Genomic DNA, 15,606 nt, shown 5'->3' with positions numbered 1-15,606 from the left:
TGTGAGGCTGTGGCGAAGGGTGTCACGGTGAGGAGGAAGGAGGAGGAGGAGGAGAAGGCATGGAGATGAGGTAGAGAAGGAAGAGGAGAGAAGAGGAGGAAGAGTGGTGTTGTGTGGGATGAAGGAGAAGAGAGAGGAAGACGAAGACGATGACGAAGAGGAAGACGAAGAAGAAAATGAAGATGAAGAGAAAGAGGAGGAGGAAGAGAAAGGGTATAGAGTATAGAAAATAAAAGGAAAAATATGTTAGTAAAATTTAAGATGTGATAGGAAGACGTAAAGGAATGAAGGAAGGAAGAGGGCTATAAAAAAGAGTAACCGCAATGAATAAATCGATAGAGAAAGACGTGCAAATAAGGACGAGACGGAAGGAGAAAAAAATCCCGATAAATCTCCAACGAGCAAAAACTTCCATCCTGAAACTTCGACTTGATCAGATTTGAGTACACGAAGAGGAGGAGGAGGAGGAGGAGGAGGAGGAGGAGGAGGAGGAGGAGGGGGAGGAGGAGGAGAGAGACGATGAGGAGGAGGAAGAGGATGAGGCGATGAGGAGGAGGAGGAAGAGAAGGAAGAGCGAAGACGTCAATGATGAGGATGAGACGGAAGAGGAGGAAGAGGAAGAGATGGAGGAGGAGAGTGGAACCAAGGAAAAGGGAAAAAAGGAAGACGAAGAGAAAGACGAAAACGAAGACGTAGAGGAAGACGAAGACGATGACGAAGAGGAAGACGAAGAAGAAAAAGATGAGGAGGAAGAAGAAGACGAAGAAGAAAAAGAAGATGAAGAGGAGGAGGAGGAAGCAAGCAGCAGACTTCATTCCCACAGACTGCAGGAGACACGCGCGTGGAGCAGACGAATCCGGTATTGAATATTGAGAAACTCTAAATATCAATGACTTTTCAATGCATATATGAACACGTGAGAGAGAGAGAGAGAGAGAGAGAGAGAGAGCGCACAGGTGGGAAATGTGATACAGGTGAAATTGAGACAACCAAATAAAAAGAAAGAAGAAGAAAAGATACATAGACCGAAGAAGGAAGAGGGATCAAGTAAACATAAGGAAGAAAGAGAATAGAGAGAGGATGAAAAAGTGCAAGGAAGCAAAGAGTGAGAAATTAAAGCGGAAACATAAAGGAAAAAAAATAGGTGTGAGGGAAATGGAAAAACAAGACCAGTGAGATAAATAATAAACAGAAAATAGCAAGATTGATGGACACAAATAGACTGGTAGATAGATACATAGATAAACTGAGGTATGAGGAGAAAGAAAAAATATAAATAGATGAATGGTATGAGGCAGAGTACAAGAATTTCTATATTGAATAGGAAGAATTTGAGGAGGAGGAGGAGGAAAATCAGGAGGTAGAGGGGAAGGAAGAGAGGGAGGTGGAGGAGGAGGAGGAGGAGGGGAAAATGGCGTAATGGGGATTGGAGAGGGGACAGGAGAGTGGACGGAAGCAGGAGATGGAGGGTGTAATGAAGGGGAAAAGACGGAAGGGAAGGGAAGGGAAGGAAAGGGAATAGAAGGGAAGGGAAAGGATGGGAAGGGACGGGAAGGAAAGGGAAGGAAATGGAGAAATAAGAAAGGGAATGGAAGAGAAATGGAGGGAAATGAAGGAAAGAGAAAAGAGAAAGCAATGGGAAGAAAAAAAAAAGCGGTGAAAAGGGAAAAGAAAGTAAAATTGAGTTCAGAGGAAAATGTAAGAGAGGACGTTGGAAAAGATTGTAGTTTAAGAAGTAATAGAAAACTGATACAGGATTGATAACACTATTATTACTATTATTATTATTATTATTATCGTTGCTATTATCATTATCATTACTATGGCCATTATTGATTTTAAAAAGAATATTGAACCCAACCGATTGATGATAAAACAAAACAAAAAATAAAGAAATAAAACCGATCATAGTGGAAGGAAACATATATACAACCTCTTTATATTCCACGACCTTAGTTCCTTCATTCCTCCTCCTCCTCCTCCTCCTCCTCCTCCTTCCTCTTCCTCCTCGTCTTCGTCCCCAACCACCCCACCACCACCACCATCACAACCTTCACCCCTTCTCTTTCTCCTCTCCCCTTTGATTCTCCGCGTGTTGCCTCGTCAGGGCGGTGGTGAGGGTGCTTCGGCTGCCTCGGGGGTAAACTCGTCCCTCTCCGGCAAGGAAGTGGCAAGGTGAGGCGGTTTTTTTTTATAATCAATGTTTTTGTTTGGGTCGCTTGATCTCCGAGTCCCCGCAGCCGTGACGTCACCGGCGGAGACCTGTGTTCGATTCCTTCCTCTCGACTTATCTTTCTCATAAACATCCTGCTCTTGGTTTGTAAAGGGTCAGATAGGGTTTATGGATTCGGTTTAAGGGAGTCGAAGTCTATAGTCGGGGTGTGAATGGTTTAAAAGTCGTGTTACGTTTGTGTTTGATAATTTGTTGTGTTCGAAGTCAAGTCTCACATGTTCGGACGCCCCCAACGACATTTATATGGAAGGTCTTGTCAATAGCGGATAAAATATATAAACCCTTTGTGGCCTTACCGCGGGTGTGCTCTCCTCAGCCGCCTGCATACGAGATAAAGGGAAAAAAGAGGAAATGGGGAAGTACATGGATATTAAAGAGGATGAAAAAGTATCTCCATATCTTTAAACTCCTGCACACACACACACACACACACACACACACACACACACACACACACACATCTGGACAAATACAGATACGGAGACGGAACCACACGAGCGTAAGCCCAGGCTCTGTAAAACTACAACTAGGTAAACTAGGTAAATACACACACACACACACACACACACACACAACATTACGCGAGCTTCACTCAATCCAGTAAAAATCAATATTAATTAGAGCAAGGAGGTATAAAAGCACACACACACACACACACACACACACACACACACACACACACACACACACACATACACACACTACATCGCCCCATAACTGTTAACTGAATGCATGAAAAGAAGCACCAGGATAAATAAAGACAAAATAAAGAATAGACAAAAAATAATGGATAAGAAGAATACAGGAGAATAAAGAATGCAGGAATAGAACACAACGGACGCATCCTTTCCCCGTAAGTTAGCCAATTAATAGACACACGTACAAGCATTTAAACAAGTGTCATTAGCGGAAAGAGGAAGAGAAAGCAATTACGTGTCTTACCTCCAAGGATGCAAAACTTTCCTCCTCCTCTTCGCTCTTCTTTCTCTTCGTCTTCACTGGAAAAGAAAAAAGAAAGAGGTCAGTACAACACATCTATGCTTTTTCTTCCTATTTCTGTTCTGTGTTCCTTCCTATTTAACCTACAATAGCACTTTTTTTGTTTTTTCTTCCTTAGTTTATTTCCTGTACATTAGAATATTTTGCCATCTTCTACCTCCTCTTTTTTTATTATCTTATTATTTCCCTCCCTTCTTTACTTCCCATAGTACCTTTCCCCTTCTTCCTTCCTCACTTCATAATTCCCTATACCTTCTCTTCTTCTTCTTCTCCATAGTTTTTTTTTATTATCTTTACTCTTCCACTTCTTTCTTTTCCTTACTCCTCCTCCTCCTCAACTTCTGCTTTATTTTCCCCGGTTCAGATCTTCCTACTCCTAATATCTGTTTTCCTCTTTCTCCGCCTCCTCCTCCTCCTCCTCCAGTTCCTCCCGTCTCTACTTAACCTCTCTCTCCACCTTTCATCCTCCTCAACAACCAATTTATTTTCCTCGTTTCAAATCTTTCTACTTGTATTACCTATTTCCTTTTTCTCCTCCTCCTCCTCCTCCTCCAGTTCCTCTTACTCATCCCGTTTCTACTTAACCTCTCCCTTCACCTTTCATCCTCCTCAACTTCCAATTTATTTTCCTCGCTTCAAATCTTCCTACTTCTATTTCCTATTTCCTTTTTCTCCTCCTCCTCTCCCTTCCATCTCTACTTTACCTCTCTCTCCACCTTTCATCGTCCTCAACTTCCAATTTATTTTCCCTGCCTCAAATCTTCCTATTTCTATTTCCTATTTCCTTTTTCCCCTCCTCTTCTCCCTCCCATCTCTACTTCACCTCACGCGCCACATTTCATCCGTTCTCTGTTCCTCAGTTCATCCATTCCGGGTAATTTTATACAGCGCCTTGATTACGCGACTCGTATGTAAATCCGTGCAGCTTTTAGTGCATAGTCCTGTCCGGCAGAGATTAAATCCGGGTTGTGTCCTCGTGATCAAGGCCGACCATTAGTTAGTCTTACGGTATCGGTCTCACTTTCGGTATCGGTTAGGCAGAAGTTAGTGCTCAATTATATACTTCAATCCTTTATTTCATTCCATGGTATAAATAAAAATTCTCTATACCTTACACTTTTGCCTTCCTCCTCCTCTTCTCCCTTTTCATATTTTTCATTTTTTTCCTCCTCCACTTCTTCCTTTTCCTTTCTCTTCCTCAACTTCCGCTTTATTTGCCTGGGTTTATAGCTCCCTACTTTAATAGCTCATTTTTTTACAGTAAAGGAGGCAGCCCAAGAGCGAAAATTTAATAATAATGATAAAAAAATAGTAATAGTAATAGCAGATCGTAGAAAAAGATGTGTAGTATATATATCAGAATTATAGTATAGATAAAAAAGTATTTTCATCATGGTATTTAGCCAGCAGTACAGGCTCCACTTAACGCTTTTTCTAATTTAATTGCCACTCGACGCATCCACTCCACTCCACCGAATGATTTAGCGATTTATTCACGAGCGTTTTACCGCGGTGGTTTTAGGGTCAAAGAAGGCAAGTTTTTTTTTTATAGTTTTTTTTACGTCGTGGCGTATTGAGCCGTTAGGCTTTTTCACTGGTGGGGCCTGATGGTCGGCGCAGCCCGTTGTGGCGCAGGCGAGTGTTTATAGTGGCGCCATCTTGTTTTGGCTCATACTGCCCTCCGGAGCTCATCTTTGAGCCTCTCTTTGGAGGGGTTATCTAGAGTCCGGGTTGATAGGTGGTCTTCAGGGCACCATGTGGGTAGTCTTAGGCCATTCGGCGGTGACTGAAAAATCCCAGCTGTGTGGCGGCCAGGATTCGAACCCGCGTCCCTCCTGGATCACCCGGACGCGGCGTCGGCACGCTAACCACTCAGCCACCGCCTCTCCAAACAAAATGAAATGGAAGGCAGAAAGAAAAAAAAATAATAAACAAATTGAGAGAGAGAAAGGAGAGGAAGTGAAGCCCTTTTTTTGTCAAGGTGTTGTTATGGTTATTACCATCTCTTGTTACCTTCTAACTTCAGACAACGCCCGTCCTGGTATAAGCAGTGATTGACTCATTTGATGGGCAGGGAAAACATCCATTAAAATATCACACAGTCGGGTACACAATTTGGGGCTATTTGATTCAGTCTGCTTCGGGAAGCTAATTTGCCACTAAAACTGTTCCGATCCACTAACACGATCATCACTTTGCCATTAACACTCCCAGGATCACTAATTCACCTACAACACTTTCGAATCACAACACAATCACCAATTCACCACTTCCACCGTCATAAGTACTATTATTATTGTTATTATTATTATCATTATCATTACTACTGCCATTATTGAATTTAAAAAGAATATTGAACACAACCGACTGATGATAAAACAAAACAAAAAAATAAATAAATAGCCTTATAACACTGTTCCGATTCACTACCACGATTAACACCATAATACTATCAAGATCCACTCACACGATCACTAATTCACCGACAACACTCTCAAATCATTGACACTATCATGAATTCACCACCATCGGGTTTCAATTTTAATTAGATCGTATTATTTGTATTAAGATCGCAAGCCAACACAGTCGTTGGGAAACAAATATATTTCTGCCCCTTCACGACCCTCAAAACGAAAGCCTCATTAACACCTTCACTGAAAGTGCAAAGAGCAAAATACCTGATGGCGTGCTTTGTTAGGTTAGCTTTCGCTTGATAATGTGTTAAGACAGATGAGTTAGCCTAGGTAGGTATTGTTAGGTTATTCGAGTCACAGTGAAGCTTTTTTTTTTAACAGTAAGAGGGGCTGAAGGCAATAATGTTAAAAAAAAAAAAAAACGCTAATCGCTGCTAAAAAGAATATCTGGCTCGCAACTTCACTTAACTATCAACAATACGGCATCACGGTCAAAGGAGGATTAGCGTACGTAAAATAAGAATGGAAAGTCACAGAAAAATATAATGTTAGGCAACGATGAATAATAGAATAACAAGATAAAAATGAGCAGTCTATTTATGAGACACCAGACGCTTCGACTCACGCCTCACGAACCCCGCCTCTCTAACCACTCATTTCACCATTCCCTCCCTCCCGTTCTCTCCCGCCCATCCTCAACCCTACAGCTTGAGGTACGATGACTTTTAAGGTATAACAAGACGAGGTGGGTTAATGGAGAAGGTGCAGAAGGGGGAAGACGAAGGACAGGTTTTTTTTTTTTTTTAAAGCAAACAGTTCAAGGGCATAAAAAAGTACTCTTTATTACCCTCTTATTCACCCTTCCCTTGCCCTGAGCCAATTGTATACCCAGCATTGCGTTTAGGTGATGACACACACACACACACACACACACACACACACACACTGCTCGCCCTCTCGTGTGGGTCGCCGGCGTCAAGATCACTGGCCAGGCGGAAGTGACGTCACAGTCTGCCGCTGCGAATCGCCTTGCCCCACATCACTCACAGCTCCCCATTATCTTTTAGGCCCTCAGTTTGTAGCTTTTTACATGGATCAGTTTCAACAATTCCATCAAGAAAACTATGGACAAAGGAGGCGAGACGAGGGAAGACACGGGTCGGCGGGACACACCCACTTGCCGCCTTCCACCGCCTTAATTATTTAATCCCCCGCGTTCCGTCCTCCAGGTAGTACAATGAATCTCTGGCGCTCACCTTTATCGTTGTGATGCAGCCGCCTCCACCAAATACATGACCCCTCTTAGACACACACACAACGCCGGGCGCACAAAAGAGTCGCGCAAAACACCCCCGCCGGGCACACGGGACAAAGGAAACGCACCGCCGCCGGGCACACACGCACAAGGTCACAGACACTTCCTGCCTCTTGGACGACGCGCGCCGCTCTGGGGGAGGGGAGGAACACGTCACGTCATCCTCGTCACTAATGCTCAGCTCTTTACCCACAATCCCCCGCTTTGAATTGCCTTACCAATAATGTCCCACCGTATATTTTGTCGAGATAGATAGGATAGTTTTGACATGCATGTAAAGTTTAAGAAAATAACACTAAACTCGTTAATTCATGCCCAACATTATATTCCGGACACTTGGCAACGCTAGGCAGCTCTCTATGTTGAAGTATCCATATCGCCATTTAGTGTTCACCGTCTCGGTGCTTCATAATACATGGTTCGTCAGCGTGAAGCAGCGAATCATTGCACCCCATCCTTCCTCCCTCGCTTCCGGGGGAGGTGACACCCACGCTGCCACATTGTAGGGATAAACACTATGTACAAATATATTAAAAGTAAAGTTTTGGGCATACTTTATTGCTGCGCGTGGCCTCAGTGCTCATCCTAGTCGCATTATCCCTTGAGCCTGTGGCAGATAATAACTGAAAGTGAACTATATCAATGAAAAGTATATACGCGTTACAAATGAAATATGACACTACAAGAAATCGGGTTAACGTTCAGATTCACACGCGGGCCTTTTTTTTTTTAGTATTGTCTCCTTTTTTTGTGCCCTCGAGTTGTCTCCTTTGTTGTAAAAAAAAGACAGGAAATAAAAAAAAATAAATGAATACTCACATGACAAAAATAAAACAAACACTAAAGTACGTATCTCTCTTTTTTACCATTATTTTTCCTTTCTCCCAACCCCCCCCCCCACACACACACACGCACTCCCCCCCCCCCCCGGTCCCCCGCCCAAGGCTTTTAAGGTCTCGCCGGAGTCATCTCTCACAACGAAACTCAATTCCTGACATTCTCTCCCAAACCATGACATTCCAAGCATATTGAGTTGATTTTTTTCTCGCCTCTAAAACCAGTCCGTGCATGCCCTTACCTGTCTTTATGTCTGTCTTGCTTTTTGTGTCTGTCTTTGTCTGTCTATCTGTATTCGTATATCTATCTGTTCAATTCATCCTTAGTTCAATACCTGTTCCTTTATCCATCATATACCTGTCTATATCTACCTGTTGGTGATTGAATGTGCCTCTATGTATTTACGAGCACCGAGTAGCGGGCTTTTTTTATTATTGTTTCCTTTTTTTGTGCCTTTGAGCTGCCTCCTATGTTGTAAAAAAAAAAAAAAAAAACTATATGAATTTCAGTATATTTTTTCTATAGATCTCCCTAGCTATCTATCTACTTGTTTATCTTTTCTCAGTGTTTGTCTTCCTACACATTCATCTTCCTACACTCCACGTATTCGTCTTCCTTGCTATCCATCTATCTCCCTCTCTCCATCTATCAGTTTCTTACCATCAACCACTGCCAGGGACACACACACACACACACACACACACACACACACACACACACTCCATTAGGCATCAGGTCCCACATATCACTGAATTACACACACACACACACACACACACACACACACACACACACACACACACACGCAAATAAACAAACAAACAAACAAGACCTGCCTTCTTTCCTTTCTTTCCGTTCTTCCTAACCCTAAAACTTTCCTCTTTTCTCTCTCTCTCTCTCTCTCTCTCTCTCTCTCTCTCTCTCTCTCTCTCTCTCTCTCTCTCTCTCTCTCTCTCTCTCTCTCTCTCTCTCTCTCTCTCTCTCTCTCTCTCTCTCTCTCTCTCTCTCTCTCTCTCTCTCTCTCTCTCTCTCCCTCCATCTTTCCTATGCGTCGACGTGGATTTAAAACCGATTTATTTTCCGTGGCCCCAAATCCTGCACCTTGCCATTGCTTGTATATGCTTCGCAGGGGCTTGGCGAGGCCTTTCAGAGGACATTTTTCAGACCATTATGGCCCTTTTTTGTGGCCATTTACGAGGCGTTGTGGCGGATGCCTCTAATGGTCACCCGGGGACGCGCTGAATGGGTTTACAGTCATGTATCATAGGTTTAAATACGGCAAAAAATACATGAATAAAGTAAAATCGGAAAAAAAGCAAAAAATCATAGGACTCAATGAAGGCCCTCTAAAAGTACAACAAAGGAAACAAAAACTCAACTGGCGGAAAAGTAAAGGGCAATAATCTCACACGAGGACAAATATAAAGGAATAAAGTAGAGTCGAAAAAAAAATATGACTAAATGAAGGCCTCCTAAGGGTACAACAAAATGAACAGAAACTTAACTGGCGGAAAAGTAAAGTGAAATAATCTCACACGAGGACAAATATAAAGGAATAAAGTAGAGTCGAAAAAAAATATATAACTAAATAGGCCCTAAAGGTACAACAAATAAACAAAAAAAACTTAAAAAAAAAAAAAGTAGAAAAACGAGGACAAATATAAAGGAATAAAGAAGTCGATAGGACTAAACGAAGGCCTCCTAGAAGTACAACCAAAGGAACAAAAACTTTAACCTCTCACAGGAAAAATGTAACGGGGAATGATCTGACACACAGGACAAAAACGTCGGAAAAGCAAGACAAATGGAACAGATCAACCTCGCAAAAAGGAAGAGAAATGGTACTCTGGCCACGCGAAACATTCCACGAACACAAAGAAAAAAAAATACCAGTAAATACAATACCCCAAAAAGTGTCCAAATCGAACCAAACGAAACAAAAAAAAAGACACTGGACAGACATAACAAAAAAAAAAAAAATAGACAGCTCTCCACCCGAAATTGACCTCTCTTTTGGCTACTCTGTACTTCGTCTTTTATGGGAGCAGTGATTAGCGGGCTTTTTCTCCTACATTTTCTTTTTGTTTCCCTTGAGTTGCTTCCTTTGTTGTAAAAAAAAGAAAAACAAAAAACAAATGAATAAAACTGTACAAAAAAATAAGTGGAAAAGGAGCTCACCGTCGAGTATTAACAAAATGAAAATGGAGGAACATATGAAAAAAGTACAAATAGAAAAGAATTGATGAAAACAAAGTCATTAAAACAAAAGATAACAAGAAAAAAATAATGAAAAAACAAAACAGAAAAAAAAGGAGAGGGACGAACGTTTAGCAAAGAAAAACTTGAGAACGAAAGAAACAAGATCTCAACGTCACCAACAGAATAAAAGAAAAACAGACAGAGAGACAGACAGACAGACAGACACACCTGAGCGGGAGTGTGCGGCGCCATCGGACACCTGTCAATCTTATGGGTACTCGAGAGGCGGGGGCGGGGACAAGTGTGCAGGAGGACAGGTAAGATACAGGTAAGGCACAGGTGAAGGTCAATCTTTCCAACACCTTTTCTGACCTTTAAGAACCTTGTCACCAGTTATCTGTCTTATCTCTATTTTTTTCTCAGTAATTGTCTTCTTACACATTCATCTTATCTACGTTGCAATCCACATTTCCCATATAAAAACACTTGGCATCTTTTTACAGTAAAGGGAGCAGATCAAGAGCAAAAAAAATAAAATAAATGAGAAGAAAACAAAGTCCGCTAATCACTGGTCGTATATAAGAGTATGGAAGAGTGGCCGAAAGAGAGATCTATTTCGGGTGGAGGCATATCCAATTGAATGTTTGTTTTGTCTTTCTAATTAGTTGTTGTTTTTTGTCCTTTAATCTCGCCTTACCGCATTCCCTACATAAAAAAACTCCACACATATTTCATTATTTACTCATATAAAATTGAACGTTTACTTTTTGTATTGATGTGTATTTTCCTTCTAATTTCGTCTCGCCACATTCCCCACATAAAAAAAAACACTAGACACACATTTCATTATTCAGTCACAGGAAATTGAAAGTCTTTTTTTCTTGGTATTTGTGTTTTTTCGCCTTTAATCTCGTATCGCCTCATTTCCCCAAAAAACATTCGATCTGTTTTATTATTAAGTAAGTGAGAAGGCGGCCCATGTATTTTGCTTTAATATTTGGAGGGTCGTGGTTTACTTATTTATATATTTTGAAGTACTGCTGTATTTTGAAGGTTTTGTGACTTGGTGCGTATAACAAGGATCAAAAGCCTCCACTCTCTCTCTCTCTCTCTCTCTCTCTCTCTCTCTCTCTCTCTCTCTCTCTCTCTTTCAATTAAGTCAGGTATTTCGGAAGCGGCTGCCACACCCCAATTTCTAACGGGTATTAAAACTCGTTGCCGACACGCTCCTCTCTCTCCCTCTCTCGATGTAGTACGCTCTCCATGCTAACTAGGGACAAGTCGTTTCTTCAGTTCTTTTATCCTTCTGTGTCTCTCTGTCTCTCTCTTGCAGTCCTCCACGCAGAACGTTTTCCATGTTAAAGAGGGTAGAGTCAAGGGGTCATTCATCTCATTATTTTCTCTCTCTCTCTCTCTCTCTCTCTCTCTCTCTCTCTCTCATGCAGTCTACTTCCCATGCTTAATGAATCGTATCAGTTTTACTTCTCTCTCTCTCTCTCTCTCTCTCTCTCTGTAATTTTCATTGGTTGGCTGCATTACAATTCCTCTTCCGTCCGGCACTATTGCTAAAGGCATTTCCACTGCACGGCTGCAAGTCTCTGCGCTCATCTTGTCTCTGAAACCCTCAATCCCATTATTCTATTTGTTCCTGTTATATCATACTTGCTCTCTATATTTTTTTTCTCGCAAACCATGATGCAATATTCCGACACGTTCACTGCTGCGTTGGCCACATGTATCTCGTGTTCTGAAATTCGTAAGAGAATTATTTCAAATGTACTTATATTCTGTAAAGTCGATATATGTTCCAAAATTTCATCATGCCGTTAGCTTAATGATTTAAACAAGTAAATAGAGCACTCGTTATCTTTCATCTTGTTTATAAACGCAGCTATAAACGAATATATTACTGTCATACCAATATTGAGGAAACTCCCAAAACAATATAAACTAAGTTAAATAATACAACGTCATCACACTCCCAATAAAAGATGGATTCAATCAACAGGAAAACCGTAACATGATGAAAACACAAAGCACACAAACATGGCTGCCGATCGCGAGTCCGGTGAACCAAGGTGAACGACACAAGGGTACAAGGAGACTATTATGGGCCGGTCTGTGTACACGCGGCAGCTCCTAAGGACTAGCTATTCACCATCTCCAGTCGCTATCATAAATACATCTAACATAGTATATAAAAAGGTTTAACTCTATTGTTCATTTCCAACCGTCACCACCACATTTTTTTCTTTTTTACGTCAAAGGATGCGGCTCAAGGGCAAGAAAAAGAGTACAAAAAAAAAGCTCGCTACTCGCCGCTCCCACTAACAATAAACGATACCAACAATGAAGCAAAGCAACACACCCAAACATTGCATTCTCTCATGGCATTTCGCTTCCCCTCCCCCGATTTTACCTGTCCATAAAATATAAAGAAACAACAATCACAGAACAATATTCCATCACTCGGTCGAACTGCCACATCAAAACAACCTTAAGATCACAACACCACCACCAATACATATAAAAGAAAAGCATCACATCAGATCATTCCCCTTCTACCCGATACCCCGATTCTACCAGTCCATAAAATATAAAGAAACAACAATCACAGAACAATAGTCCATCTCTCGGTTGAACATCCACATCAAAACAACATTAAGATCACAACACCACCACCAACACATATAAAAGAAAAGCATCACATCAAACCATTTCCCTTCCCCTTCCGATCGTACATGTTCTCATTAATTAAGGGGAACTGTTCGAAAGCAACCTACATTCTTCATCACGACAATACTACACAGGCAACACACAAACTGCAACTCAACGAAACTAAACAGAATAGCATCACAGCACTTCTCTTCCCTCCGATAAAGCCTGTCCCAGCATTCCCAAATTGTTGTACACACCATAATGCATATTCGTAGTTTCTGCTTGATATCTATAGCAAACACAAACACACAAACATCACCAAATAACAGTTTTAACGTTAACTTTAATATTCTTTCGTTATTTGTGTAGATACGAGAGAGTTTGAGGCTTAAAAATTATATATACAATGTGGTGAAAATGACAATCTGGCAACGCTGGCCTGTCCATGCTTAACTAACCTGCCCTTATTTTAACCTAACCTTTTGAACAAACATCAACAACAAAACAAACAACACAAATAAACCTAACAAAACAGTATCACAGCATTTCCCTTCCTATCCAATCTAACTTAATCTGTCCATTCTTAACTAACTTCCCCTTATTTTAACCTTACAAGAATCGATACGAAAAAGCAATAACAGAAACAAACTCAAATAACCTGACAAAATAGTATCACCGCATTTCCCATTCCTCTTCATCCTGCCTCTAAATAATGACCTAACCTGTCCTTACGTAACCTAAACTAAAACAATCACCATTAAAGCAATACAACACACAGAAGCAACACAACAAACAACTCAAGCCTAACAAAACAGTATAACAGCATTTCCCTTCCCTTCCGATCCTACCTATCCATAATTAAAGGACAGAAACCCATCAGTAATGCATGCACGCCGGGGCCGCACAGGTGGTATTTATTGCAGGTGCAGCGAGCGAGCAGGTGCGCAGGTGAGGGGCAACCTGTGTTTTTACGTGGAAAAGCGAGAGGCTCTGATACCCGTGTTACCTGGGTCCCGGTATAACGTACATGGATATTCACGTGATATATTTCAGCAAGTTACAAATTCATGTGTGAAGGGTGAATGGTGAGAGGAATGTCTAAATGCAACCCTGATCTTTCTCCTTTTTGTTGCTCCTCTTCCTTTCCTCCTCCTTCTCCTCTCATTTTTTTCCCATTCTCTTACGTCTCCCTTATTTTTAGTTTCTTTCATTCTTTTTTCTTATATTTCCTTCTCACTCCTTTTCCCCGTTTTAATCATATCCTTTTCTTTTCTTATACTTCTTATACTTCCTCCTCCTCATCTTCACCCTCGTCCTCCTTATCCTCTTCTTCCTAATCCTCTGCATTCTCTTCCTCTTCCTTTACATTTCCAGAATCTATAGTTTTCCTCATTTCATTTTTCCAACACTAATGTATGTATTTATTTTATTGTCTATCTCTTTATCTGCCTATCTACCTATGTATCTCCTGGTTCACTTTATGTGTCTCTTTATCAATCACATTTACCCGTATACTTTTATTTTGTGATGTTAGTCCATGCAAAAACACATCACGAACAATGGCGAGAAATTGAAAACCGCACGGACGGGAGTGATTTAATAAGCAATCAGAGCAATTACCCTCAAATTAATTGGTGGTGGACGCGAATGAAATACAGCCCAAGAGATATTTTCCAAATGTATTAAAAAATTGCCCCAGAGAGCGGTACACACAATTAGTATAGTATTTCGGAGTGCGTAAATAAGCAAGCGAGTTTTATTAACCGCATTGGGAGAGTATATACAGTGGCCTGGCGCCCTCTGTTTAAACGTTGTGGAAGTTCCCCATTCGCACTTCCTAACTCAACAAGATTTTTTTTTCTTCTTCTAAACCTTCATTTCTTGCTTCCTTTCATTATTTTTTTAGTTTTTTTTTCTTACTCCTGTTTCTTTTACTTCCCACTTTCTTTATGCACATCTTAGTTTCCTCCTCCTCCTCCTCCTCCTCCTCCTCCCTGCCTTCACATCCTGGTGCCCCGTCTCAGTCTTCCTCGTGGGTGTGTCTCGTCGTGAAAAGTTTATTATTGAAAGTGACAGGACGCGACTCCATCTTGCGGGAGCCCGGGAGGGAGGAAGGAGGGAAAGGAGGACGGAAAGAAAAAAAAGGGGAAAGAAGTGAAAATAAGGATGAATATAAGAGGAAAAAAGATTGGATAGAAAATGAGAAACAGGAACAAAATATCTACAAAAAGAGTGTTACAGAAGAATGGAGGACTCAAAAGGATAAAAATTGGAATGATACGAAGGAAAAAAGTAATAAATTAATTAATCCTAAAAATCATAGAAAGCAAAGATTAACAACAAAAATATATATATAGAAAAGAAGATAAGAAAAACTATTACATACACACACACACACACACACACACACACACACACACACACACGCACATACACATAAATAAACATAACCTGCACAAGGAGAATTCACCTGGAGCCCAACAGCTGACAGGTGCACCAGGTGAGGGAGGAGGAGGAGGAGGAGGAGGAGGAGGAGGAGGAGGAGGAACTAAGATAAAAGAAGGTGTGTTAAGTCTTCTTTTTCGCGTCTCTCTCTCTCTCTCTCTCTCTCTCTCTCTCTCTCTCTCTCTCTCTCTCTCTCTCTTTGACACTCCCCCCTCACACACACACTTATGCCACTTATGCATAGAATTACTACATTTTTCATTTTTTTTTTTTTTTACTCTCGCGCAAGATCCTCATCCTGTTTTGCCCTCTAAGTGCCCTCCCCTTCCTCCTCCTCTTCCTCCTCCTCCTCCTGCTTTAGTTTGTATATCCTCTTCCCCTCCAACGTTCAGTGGCCTCACTCTTTCTCTTTTCTTTTACTCTTTTTTCTATGCACTTGTTTTCTTGTTTACGTTTTGTGTATTCAAATATTGTGTCTATTCTTCTATCTCTTTCCATTTCCCAGA

General features: G+C 41.2%; 1 long non-coding RNA gene across 1 annotated transcript in view; it reads right to left on the bottom strand.

The window, feature by feature from the left end:
* Positions 1-7,223, bottom strand: part of LOC126996325 (uncharacterized) — a 47,327-nt gene extending 40,104 nt beyond the window's left edge. Inside the window, exons 1-2 of the long non-coding RNA XR_007751134.1 lie at positions 6,903-7,223; positions 3,176-3,231 (exon numbers count right to left, since the gene is read on the bottom strand). This is a non-coding gene — a long non-coding RNA (uncharacterized LOC126996325). The remainder of the gene's footprint in view (positions 1-3,175; positions 3,232-6,902) is intronic.
* Between the last annotated feature and the right edge of the window lie 8,383 nt (positions 7,224-15,606).

The sequence above is a fragment of the Eriocheir sinensis genome, chromosome 9 (genome assembly GCF_024679095.1).
Source record: "Eriocheir sinensis breed Jianghai 21 chromosome 9, ASM2467909v1, whole genome shotgun sequence".
Classification (NCBI taxonomy): Eukaryota; Metazoa; Arthropoda; class Malacostraca; order Decapoda; family Varunidae; genus Eriocheir; species Eriocheir sinensis.
Note: the sequence above shows the minus strand (reverse complement) of the source record. Positions and strands in the feature narration are given on the sequence as shown.